The sequence below is a fragment of the Cottoperca gobio genome, unplaced genomic scaffold (genome assembly GCF_900634415.1).
Source record: "Cottoperca gobio unplaced genomic scaffold, fCotGob3.1 fCotGob3_296arrow_ctg1, whole genome shotgun sequence".
NCBI lineage: Eukaryota > Metazoa > Chordata > Actinopteri > Perciformes > Bovichtidae > Cottoperca > Cottoperca gobio.
This window is the reverse complement of record NW_021166905.1, coordinates 15607-29204: the sequence shown is the minus strand read 5'-3', so window position 1 is coordinate 29204 and position 13598 is coordinate 15607.

Below are 13598 nucleotides of genomic sequence, written 5' to 3'. Positions count from 1 at the left end.
ATCAGGAGGACACGTCACCTCCTGTAGACACACTCTGTACAACATCAAGAGGACACGTCCCCTCCTGAAGACACACTCTGTACAACATCAGGAGGACACATCCCCTCCTGTAGACACTCTGTACAAAATCAGGAGGACACGTCCCCTCCTGTAGACACACTCTGTACAACATCAGGGGGACACGTCCCCTCCTGTAGACACACTCTGTACAACATCAGGAGGACACGTCCCCTCCTGTAGACACACTCTGTACAACATCAGGAGGACACGTCCCCTCCTGTAGACACACTCTGTACAACATCAGGGGGACACGTCCCCTCCTGTAGACACACTCTGTACAACACCAGGAGGACACGTCCCCTCCTGTAGACACACTCTGTACAACACCAGGAGGACACGTCCACTCATGTAGACACACTCTGTACAACATCAGGAGGACACGTCCCCTCCTGTAGACAGACTCTGTACAACATCAGGAGGAAACATCCCCTCCTGAAGACACTCGGTACAACATCAGGAGGACACGTCCCGTCCTGTAGACACACTATACAACATCAGGAGGACACGTCCCCTCTTGTAGAAACACTCTGTACAACATCAGGAGGACACACCCCTCCTGAAGACACACTATACAACATCAGGAGGATACGTCCCCTCCTGTAGATACTCTGTACAACATCAGGAGGACACGTCCCCTCCTGAAGACACACTCTGTACTACATCAGGAGGATACGTCCCCTCCTGTAGACACACTATACAACATCAGGAGGACATGTCCCCTCCTGTAGATACTCTGTACAACATCAGGAGGACACGTCTCCTCCTGCAGAGACACTCTGTACAACATCAGGAGGACACGTCCCCTCCTGCAGAGACACTCTTAACAACATCAGGAGGACACGTACCCTCCTGAAGACACTCTGTACAACATCAGGAGGACACGTCCCCTCCTGTAGACACACTCTGTACAACATCAGGAGGACACGTTCCCTCCTGAAGACACACTCTGTACAACATCAGGAGGACACGTTCCCTCCTGAAGACACACTCTGTACAACATCAGGAGGACACGTCCCCTCCTGTAGACACTCTGTACAACATCAGGAGGACATGTCCCCTCCTGTAGACACTCTGTACAACATCAGGAGGACACGTCTCCTACTGCAGAGACACTCTGTACAACATCAGGAGGACACGTCCCCTCCTGTAGACACTCTGTACAACATCAGGAGGACACGTCTCCTACTGCAGAGACACTCTGTACAACATCAGGAGGACACGTCCCCTCCTGTAGACACTCTGTACAACACCAGGAGGACACGTCCCCTCCTGTAGACACACTCTGTACAACATCAGGAGGACACGTCCCCTCCTGAAGACAGACTCTGTACAACATCAGGAGGAAACATCCCCTCCTGAAGACACTCGGTACAACATCAGGAATACACGTCCCCTCCTACAGAGACACTCTGTACAACATCAGGAGGACACACCCCTCCTGAAGACACACTATACAACATCAGGAGGATACGTCCCCTCCTGTAGACACACTGTACAACATCAGGAGGACACGTCCCCTCCTGTAGATACTCTGTACAACATCAGGAGGACACGTCTCCTCCTGTAGACACACTCTGTACAACATCAGGAGGACACGTTCCCTCCTGAAGACACACTCTGTACAACATCAGGAGGACACGTCCCCTCCTGTAAATACTCTGTACAACATCAGGAGGACACGTCTCCTCCTGTAGACACACTCTGTACAACATCAGGAGGACACGTTCCCTCCTGAAGACACACTCTGTACAACATCAGGAGGACACGTCCCCTCCTGTAGACACTCTGTACAACATCAGGAGGACACGTCCCCTCCTACAGAGACACTCTGTACAACATCAGGAGGACACACCCCTCCTGAAGACACACTATACAACATCAGGAAGATACGTCCCCTCCTGTAGATACTCTGTACAACATCAGGAGGACACGTCTCCTCCTGCAGAGACACTCTGTACAACATCAGGAGGACACGTCCCCTCCTGTAGACACACTCTGTACAACATCAAGAGGACACGTCCCCTCCTGTAGACACTCTGTACAACATCAGGAGGACACGTCCCCTCCTGTAGACACACTCTGTACAACAACAGGAGGACACGTCCCCTCCTGTAGACACACTCTGTACAACATCAAGAGGACACGTCCCCTCCTGTAGACACTCTGTACAACATCAGGAGGACACGTCCCCTCCTGTAGACGCTCTTTACAACATCAGGAGGACACGTCCCCTCCTGTAGAGACACTCTGTATATCATCAGGAGGACACGTCTTCTCCTGTAGACGCTCTTTACAACATCAGGAGGACACGTCCCCTCCTGTAGACACACTCTGTTCAACATCAAGAGGACACGTCCCCTCCTGTAGACGCTCTTTACAACATCAGGAGGACACGTCCCCTCCTGTAGAGACACTCTGTATATCATCAGGAGGACACGTCTTCTCCTGTAGACGCTCTTTACAACATCAGGAGGACACGTCCCCTCCTGTAAAGACACTCTGTATATCATCAGGAGGACACGTCTTCTCCTGTACACACACTCTGTACAACTTCAGGAGGACACGTCCCCTCCTGAAGACACACTCTGTACAACAACAGGAGGACACATCCCCTCCTGTAGACACTCGGTACAACATCAGGAGGAAACGTCTCCTCCTGCAGAGACACTCTGTACAACATCAGGAGGACACGTACCCTCCTGCAGAGACACTCTGTACAACATCAGGAGGACACGTACCCTCCTAGAGAAATTCTGTACAACATCAGGAGGACACGTCCCCTCCTGTAGACACTCGGTACAACATCAGCAATCCACGTACCCTCCTACAGAGACACTCTGTACAACACCAGGAGGACACGTCCCCTCCTGTAGACACACTCTGTACAACATCAGGAGGACACGTTCCCTCTTGTAGACACACTCTGTACAACATCAGGAGGACACATCCCCTCCTGAAGACACACTATACAACATCAGGAGGATACGTCCCCTCCTGTAGACACACTATACAACATCAGGAGGACACGTCCCCTCCTGTAGACACACTCTGTACAACATCAGGAGGACACGTTCCCTCTTGTAGACACACTCTGTACAACATCAGGAGGACACATCCCCTCCTGAAGACACACTATACAACATCAGGAGGATACGTCCCCTCCTGTAGACACACTATACAACATCAGGAGGACACGTCCCCTCCTGTAGACACACTCTGTACAACATCAGGAGGACACGTTCCCTCTTGTAGACACACTCTGTACAACATCAGGAGGACACATCCCCTCCTGAAGACACACTATACAACATCAGGAGGATACGTCCTCTCCTGTAGACACACTATACAACATCAGGAGGACACGTCCCCTCCTGAAGACACACTCTGTACAACAACAGGAGGACACGTCCCCTCCTGCAGACACACTCTGTACAACTTCAGGAGGACACGTCCCCTCCTGCAGACACACTCATTACAACATCAGGAGGACACGTCCCCTCCTGAAGACAGACTCTGTACAACAACAGGAGGACACATCCCCTCCTGTAGACACTCGGTACAACATCAGGAGGAAATGTCCCCTTCTACAGAGACACTCTGCACAACATCAGAAGGACACATCCCCTCCTGAAGACACACTCGGTACAACATCAGGAGGAAATGTCCCCTTCTACAGAGACACTCTGCACAACATCAGAAGGACACATCCCCTCCTGAAGACACACTCTGTTCAACATCAGGAGGACATGTCCCCTCCTGTAGACACACTCTGCACAACATCAGAAGGACACATCCCCTCCTGTAGACACACTCTGTACAACATCAGGAGGACACGTCTCCTCCTACAGAGACACTCGGTACAACATCAGCAATACACGTACCCTCCTACAGAGACACTCTGTACAACACCAGGAGGACACGTACCCTCCTGTAGACACACTCTGTACAACATTAGGAGGACACGTCTCCTCCTGCAGAGACACTCTGTACAACATCAGGAGGACACGTACCCTCCTGCAGAGACACTCTGTACAACATCAGGAGGACACGTACCCTCCTGGAGAAATTCTGTACAACATCAGGAGGACATGTCCCCTCCTGTAGACACACTCTGTACAACATCAGGAGGACACGTCTCCTCCTACAGAGACACTCGGTACAACATCAGCAATACACGTACCCTCCTACAGAGACACTCTGTACAACACCAGGAGGACACGTCCCCTCCTGTAGACACACTCTGTACAACATCAGGAGGACACGTCTCCTCCTGCAGAGACACTCTGTACAACATCAGGAGGACACGTCCCCTCCTGGAGAAATTCTGTACAACATCAGGAGGACACGTCCCCTCCTGTAGACACACTCATTACAACATCAGGAGGACACGTCTCCTCCTGCAGAGACACTCTGTACAACATCAGGAGGACACGTACCCTCCTGGAGAAATTCTGTACAACATCAGGAGGACACGTCCCCTCCTGCAGACACACTCTGTACAACATCAGGAGGACATGTCCCCTCCTGTAGACACACTCATTACAACATCAGGAGGACACGTCCCCTCCTGCAGACACACTCTGTACAACATCAGGAGGACACGTCCCCTCCTGTAGACACACTCTGTACAACATCAGGAGGACACATCCCCTCCTGAAGACACACTCTGTACTACATCAGGAGGACACGTCCCCTCCTGTAGACACACTCATTACAACATCAGGAGGACACATCCCCTCCTGTAGACACTCGGTACAACATCAGGAGGAAATGTCCCCTTCTACAGAGACACTCTGCACAACATCAGAAGGACACATCCCCTCCTGAAGACACACTCGGTACAACATCAGGAGGAAATGTCCCCTTCTACAGAGACACTCTGCACAACATCAGAAGGACACATCCCCTCCTGAAGACACACTCTGTTCAACATCAGGAGGACATGTCCCCTCCTGTAGACACACTCTGCACAACATCAGAAGGACACATCCCCTCCTGTAGACACACTCTGTACAACATCAGGAGGACACGTCTCCTCCTACAGAGACACTCGGTACTACATCAGGAGGACACGTACCCTCCTGTAGACACACTCTGTACAACATCAGGAGGACACGTCTCCTCCTGCAGAGACACTCTGTACAACATCAGGAGGACACGTACCCTCCTGCAGAGACACTCTGTACAACATCAGGAGGACACGTACCCTCCTGGAGAAATTCTGTACAACATCAGGAGGACATGTCCCCTCCTGTAGACACACTCTGTACAACATCAGGAGGACACGTCTCCTCCTACAGAGACACTCGGTACAACATCAGCAATACACGTACCCTCCTACAGAGACACTCTGTACAACACCAGGAGGACACGTCCCCTCCTGTAGACACACTCTGTACAACATCAGGAGGACACGTCTCCTCCTGCAGAGACACTCTGTACAACATCAGGAGGACACGTACCCTCCTGCAGAGACACTCTGTACAACATCAGGAGGACACGTACCCTCCTGGAGAAATTCTGTACAACATCAGGAGGACACGTCCCCTCCTGCAGACACACTCTGTACAACATCAGGAGGACATGTCCCCTCCTGTAGACACACTCATTACAACATCAGGAGGACACGTCCCCTCCTGCAGACACACTCTGTACAACATCAGGAGGACACGTCCCCTCCTGTAGACACACTCTGTACAACATCAGGAGGACACATCCCCTCCTGAAGACACACTCTGTACTACATCAGGAGGACACGTCCCCTCCTGTAGACACACTCATTACAACATCAGGAGGACACGTCCCCTCCTGAAGACAGACTCTGTACAACAACAGGAGGACACATCCCCTCCTGTAGACACTCGGTACAACATCAGGAGGAAATGTCCCCTTCTACAGAGACACTCTGCACAACATCAGAAGGACACATCCCCTCCTGAAGACACACTCTGTTCAACATCAGGAGGACATGTCCCCTCCTGTAGACACACTCTGTACAACATCAGGAGGACACGTCTCCTCCTGCAGAGACACTCTGTACAACATCAGGAGGACACGTCCCCTCCTGTAGACACACTCTGTACAACATCAGGAGGACACGTCTCCTCCTACAGAGACACTCGGTACAACATCAGCAATACACGTACCCTCCTACAGAGACACTCTGTACAACATCAGGAGGACACGTCTCCTCCTGATGTTGTACAGAGTGTCTCTGCAGGAGGAGACGTGTCCTCCTGCAGAGACACTCTGTACAACATCAGGAGGACACGTACCCTCCTGGAGAAATTCTGTACAACATCAGGAGGACACGTCCCCTCCTGTAGACACACTCTGTACAACATCAGGAGGACACGTCTCCTCCTACAGAGACACTCGGTACAACATCAGCAATACACGTACCCTCCTACAGAGAAACTCTGTACAACACCAGGAGGACACGTCCCCTCCTGTAGACACACTCTGTACAACATCAGGAGGACACGTCTCCTCCTGCAGAGACACTCTGTACAACATCAGGAGGACACGTACCCTCCTGCAGAGACACTCTGTACAACATCAGGAGGACACGTACCCTCCTGGAGAAATTCTGTACAACATCAGGAGGACACGTCCCCTCCTGTAGACACTCGGTACAACATCAGCAATCCACGTACCCTCCTACAGAGACACTCTGTACAACACCAGGAGGACACGTCCCCTCCTGTAGACACACTCTGTACAACATCAGGAGGACACGTTCCCTCTTGTAGACACACTCTGTACAACATCAGAAGGACACATCCCCTCCTGTAGACACACTCTGTACAACATCAGGAGGACACGTCTCCTCCTACAGAGACACTCGGTACTACATCAGGAGGACACGTACCCTCCTATAGACACACTCTGTACAACATCAGGAGGACACGTCTCCTCCTGCAGAGACACTCTGTACAACATCAGGAGGACACGTACCCTCCTGCAGAGACACTCTGTACAACATCAGGAGGACACGTACCCTCCTGGAGAAATTCTGTACAACATCAGGAGGACATGTCCCCTCCTGTAGACACACTCTGTACAACATCAGGAGGACACGTCTCCTCCTACAGAGACACTCGGTACAACATCAGCAATACACGTACCCTCCTACAGAGACACTCTGTACAACACCAGGAGGACACGTCCCCTCCTGTAGACACACTCTGTACAACATCAGGAGGACACGTCTCCTCCTGCAGAGACACTCTGTACAACATCAGGAGGACACGTACCCTCCTGCAGAGACACTCTGTACAACATCAGGAGGACACGTACCCTCCTGGAGAAATTCTGTACAACATCAGGAGGACACGTCCCCTCCTGCAGACACACTCTGTACAACATCAGGAGGACATGTCCCCTCCTGTAGACACACTCATTACAACATCAGGAGGACACGTCCCCTCCTGCAGACACACTCTGTACAACATCAGGAGGACACGTCCCCTCCTGTAGACACACTCTGTACAACATCAGGAGGACACATCCCCTCCTGAAGACACACTCTGTACTACATCAGGAGGACACGTCCCCTCCTGTAGACACACTCATTACAACATCAGGAGGACACGTCCCCTCCTGAAGACAGACTCTGTACAACAACAGGAGGACACATCCCCTCCTGTAGACACTCGGTACAACATCAGGAGGAAATGTCCCCTTCTACAGAGACACTCTGCACAACATCAGAAGGACACATCCCCTCCTGAAGACACACTCTGTTCAACATCAGGAGGACATGTCCCCTCCTGTAGACACACTCTGTACAACATCAGGAGGACACGTCTCCTCCTGCAGAGACACTCTGTACAACATCAGGAGGACACGTCCCCTCCTGTAGACACACTCTGTACAACATCAGGAGGACACGTCTCCTCCTACAGAGACACTCGGTACAACATCAGCAATACACGTACCCTCCTACAGAGACACTCTGTACAACATCAGGAGGACACGTCTCCTCCTGATGTTGTACAGAGTGTCTCTGCAGGAGGAGACGTGTCCTCCTGCAGAGACACTCTGTACAACATCAGGAGGACACGTACCCTCCTGGAGAAATTCTGTACAACATCAGGAGGACATGTCCCCTCCTGTAGACACACTCTGTACAACATCAGGAGGACACGTCTCCTCCTACAGAGACACTCGGTACAACATCAGCAATACACGTACCCTCCTACAGAGACACTCTGTACAACACCAGGAGGACACGTCCCCTCCTGTAGACACACTCTGTACAACATCAGGAGGACACGTCTCCTCCTGCAGAGACACTCTGTACAACATCAGGAGGACACGTACCCTCCTGCAGAGACACTCTGTACAACATCAGGAGGACACGTACCCTCCTGGAGAAATTCTGTACAACATCAGGAGGACACGTCCCCTCCTGTAGACACTCGGTACAACATCAGCAATCCACGTACCCTCCTACAGAGACACTCTGTACAACACCAGGAGGACACGTCCCCTCCTGTAGACACACTCTGTACAACATCAGGAGGACACGTTCCCTCTTGTAGACACACTCTGTACAACATCAGGAGGACACATCCCCTCCTGAAGACACACTATACAACATCAGGAGGATACGTCCCCTCCTGTAGACACACTATACAACATCAGGAGGACACGTCCCCTCCTGTAGACACACTCTGTACAACATCAGGAGGACACATCCCCTCCTGAAGACACACTCTGTACAACATCAGGAGGACTCGTCCCCTCCTGAAGACACACTCTGTACAACATCAGGAGGACACGTCCCCTCCTGCAGACACTCTGTACAACATCAGGAGGACACGTCCCCTCTTGTAGACACTCTGTACAACATCAGGAGGACACGTCCCCTCCTGTAGACACACTCGGTACAACATCAGGAGGACACGTCCCCTCCTGTAGACACACTCTGTATAACATCAGGAGGACACGTTCCCTCTTGTAGACACACTCTGTACAACATCAGGAGGACACGTCCCCTCCTGAAGACACACTCTGTACAACAACAGGAGGACACGTCCCCTCCTGCAGACACACTCTGTACAACTTCAGGAGGACACGTCCCCTCCTGCAGACACACTCATTACAATATCAGGAGGACACGTCCCCTCCTGAAGACACTCGGTACAACATCAGGAGGACACATCCCCTCCTGTAGACACTCGGTACAACATCAGGAGGAAATGTCCCCTTCTACAGAGACACTCTGCACAACATCAGAAGGACACATCCCCTCCTGAAGACACACTCTGTTCAACATCAGGAGGACATGTCCCCTCCTGTAGACACACTCTGTACAACATCAGGAGGACACGTCTCCTCCTGCAGAGACACTCTGTACAACATCAGGAGGACACGTCCCCTCCTACAGAGACACTCTGTACAACACCAGGAGGACACGTCCCCTCCTGTAGACACACTCTGTACAACATCAGGAGGACACGTCTCCTCCTGCAGACACTCTGTACAACATCAGGAGGACACGTACCCTCCTGCAGAGACACTCTGTACAACATCAGGAGGACACGTACCCTCCTGGAGAAATTCTGTACAACATCAGGAGGACACGTCCCCTCCTGTAGACACTCGGTACAACATCAGCAATACACGTCCCCTCCTACAGAGACACTCGGTACAACATCAGCAATCCACGTACCCTCCTACAGAGACACTCTGTACAACACCAGGAGGACACGTCCCCTCCTGTAGACACACTCTGTACAACATCAGGAGGACACGTTCCCTCTTGTAGACACACTCTGTACAACATCAGGAGGACACATCCCCTCCTGAAGACACACTATACAACATCAGGAGGATACGTCCTCTCCTGTAGACACACTATACAACATCAGGAGGATACGTCCTCTCCTGTAGACACACTCTGTACAACATCAGGAGGACACATCCCCTCCTGAAGACACACTCTGTACAACATCAGGAGGACTCGTCCCCTCCTGAAGACACACTCTGTACAACATCAGGAGGACACGTCCCCTCCTGCAGACACTCTGTACAACATCAGGAGGACACGTCCCCTCTTGTAGACACTCTGTACAACATCAGGAGGACACGTCCCCTCCTGTAGACACACTTGGTACAACATCAGGAGGACACGTCCCCTCCTGTAGACACACTCTGTATAACATCAGGAGGACACGTTCCCTCTTGTAGACACACTCTGTACAACATCAGGAGGACACGTCCCCTCCTGAAGACAGACTCTGTACAACAACAGGAGGACACATCCCCTCCTGTAGACACTCGGTACAACATCAGGAGGAAATGTCCCCTTCTACAGAGACACTCTGCACAACATCAGAAGGACACATCCCCTCCTGAAGACACACTCTGTTCAACATCAGGAGGACATGTCCCCTCCTGTAGACACACTCTGTACAACATCAGGAGGACACGTCTCCTCCTGCAGAGACACTCTGTACAACATCAGGAGGACACGTCCCCTCCTGTAGACACTCGGTACAACATCAGCAATACACGTCCCCTCCTACAGAGACACTCGGTACAACATCAGCAATACACGTACCCTCCTACAGAGACACTCTGTACAACACCAGGAGGACACGTCCCCTCCTGTAGACACACTCTGTACAACATCAGGAGGACACGTTCCCTCTTGTAGACACACTCTGTACAACATCAGGAGGACACATCCCCTCCTGAAGACACACTATACAACATCAGGAGGATACGTCCCCTCCTGTAGACACACTATACAACATCAGGAGGACACGTCCCCTCCTGTAGACACACTCTGTACAACATCAGGAGGACACATCCCCTCCTGAAGACACACTCTGTACAACATCAGGAGGACTCGTCCCCTCTTGAAGACACACTCTGTACAACATCAGGAGGACACGTCCCCTCCTGCAGACACTCTGTACAACATCAGGAGGACACGTCCCCTCTTGTAGACACTCTGTACAACATCAGGAGGACACGTCCCCTCCTGTAGACACACTCGGTACAACATCAGGAGGACACGTCCCCTCCTGTAGACACACTCTGTATAACATCAGGAGGACACGTTCCCTCTTGTAGACACACTCTGGACAACATCAGGAGGACACGTCCCCTCCTGAAGACACACTCTGTACAACAACAGGAGGACACGTCCCCTCCTGAAGACACACTCTGTACAACATCAGGAGGACACGTCCCCTCCTGCAGACACACTCATTACAACATCAGGAGGACACGTCCCCTCCTGAAGACAGACTCTGCACAACATCAGAAGGACACATCCCCTCCTGAAGACACACTCTGTTCAACATCAGGAGGACATGTCCCCTCCTGTAGACACACTCTGTACAACATCAGGAGGACACGTCTCCTCCTGCAGAGACACTCTGTACAACATCAGGAGGACACGTTCCCTCTTGTAGACACACTCTGTACAACATCAGGAGGACACATCCCCTCCTGAAGACACACTATACAACATCAGGAGGATACGTCCCCTCCTGTAGACACACTATACAATATCAGGAGGACACGTCCCCTCCTGTAGACACACTCTGTACAACATCAGAAGGACACATCCCCTCCTGAAGACACACTCTGTACAACATCAGGAGGACTCGTCCCCTCCTGAAGACACACTCTGTACAACATCAGGAGGACACGTCTCCTCCTGCAGAGACACTCTGTACAACATCAGGAGGACACGTCCCCTCCTGTAGACACTCGGTACAACATCAGCAATACACGTCCCCTCCTACAGAGACACTCGGTACAACATCAGCAATACACGTACCCTCCTACAGAGACACTCTGTACAACACCAGGAGGACACGTCCCCTCCTGTAGACACACTCTGTACAACATCAGGAGGACACGTTCCCTCTTGTAGACACACTCTGTACAACATCAGGAGGACACATCCCCTCCTGAAGACACACTATACAACATCAGGAGGATACGTCCCCTCCTGTAGACACACTATACAACATCAGGAGGACACGTCCCCTCCTGTAGACACACTCTGTACAACATCAGGAGGACACATCCCCTCCTGAAGACACACTCTGTACAACATCAGGAGGACTCGTCCCCTCTTGAAGACACACTCTGTACAACATCAGGAGGACACGTCCCCTCCTGCAGACACTCTGTACAACATCAGGAGGACACGTCCCCTCTTGTAGACACTCTGTACAACATCAGGAGGACACGTCCCCTCCTGTAGACACACTCGGTACAACATCAGGAGGACACGTCCCCTCCTGTAGACACACTCTGTATAACATCAGGAGGACACGTTCCCTCTTGTAGACACACTCTGGACAACATCAGGAGGACACGTCCCCTCCTGAAGACACACTCTGTACAACAACAGGAGGACACGTCCCCTCCTGAAGACACACTCTGTACAACATCAGGAGGACACGTCCCCTCCTGCAGACACACTCATTACAACATCAGGAGGACACGTCCCCTCCTGAAGACAGACTCTGCACAACATCAGAAGGACACATCCCCTCCTGAAGACACACTCTGTTCAACATCAGGAGGACATGTCCCCTCCTGTAGACACACTCTGTACAACATCAGGAGGACACGTCTCCTCCTGCAGAGACACTCTGTACAACATCAGGAGGACACGTTCCCTCTTGTAGACACACTCTGTACAACATCAGGAGGACACATCCCCTCCTGAAGACACACTATACAACATCAGGAGGATACGTCCCCTCCTGTAGACACACTATACAATATCAGGAGGACACGTCCCCTCCTGTAGACACACTCTGTACAACATCAGGAGGACACATCCCCTCCTGAAGACACACTCTGTACAACATCAGGAGGACTCGTCCCCTCCTGAAGACACACTCTGTACAACATCAGGAGGACACGTCCCCTCCTGCAGACACTCTGTACAACATCAGGAGGACACGTCCCCTCTTGTAGACACTCTGTACAACATCAGGAGGACACGTCCCCTCCTGTAGACACACTCTGTATAACATCAGGAGGACACGTTCCCTCTTGTAGACACACTCTGTACAACATCAGGAGGACACGTCCCCTCCTGAAGACACACTCTGTACAACAACAGGAGGACACGTCCCCTCCTGCAGACACACTCTGTACAACTTCAGGAGGACACGTCCCCTCCTGCAGACACACTCATTACAACATCAGGAGGACACGTCCCCTCCTGAAGACAGACTCTGTACAACAACAGGAGGACACATCCCCTCCTGTAGACACTCGGTACAACATCAGGAGGAAATGTCCCCTTCTACAGAGACACTCTGCACAACATCAGAAGGACACATCCCCTCCTGAAGACACACTCTGTTCAACATCAGGAGGACATGTCCCCTCCTGTAGACACACTCTGTACAACATCAGGAGGACACGTCTCCTCCTGCAGAGACACTCTGTACAACATCAGGAGGACACGTCCCCTCCTACAGAGACACTCGGTACAACATCAGCAATACACGTACCCTCCTACAGAGACACTCTGTACAACACCAGGA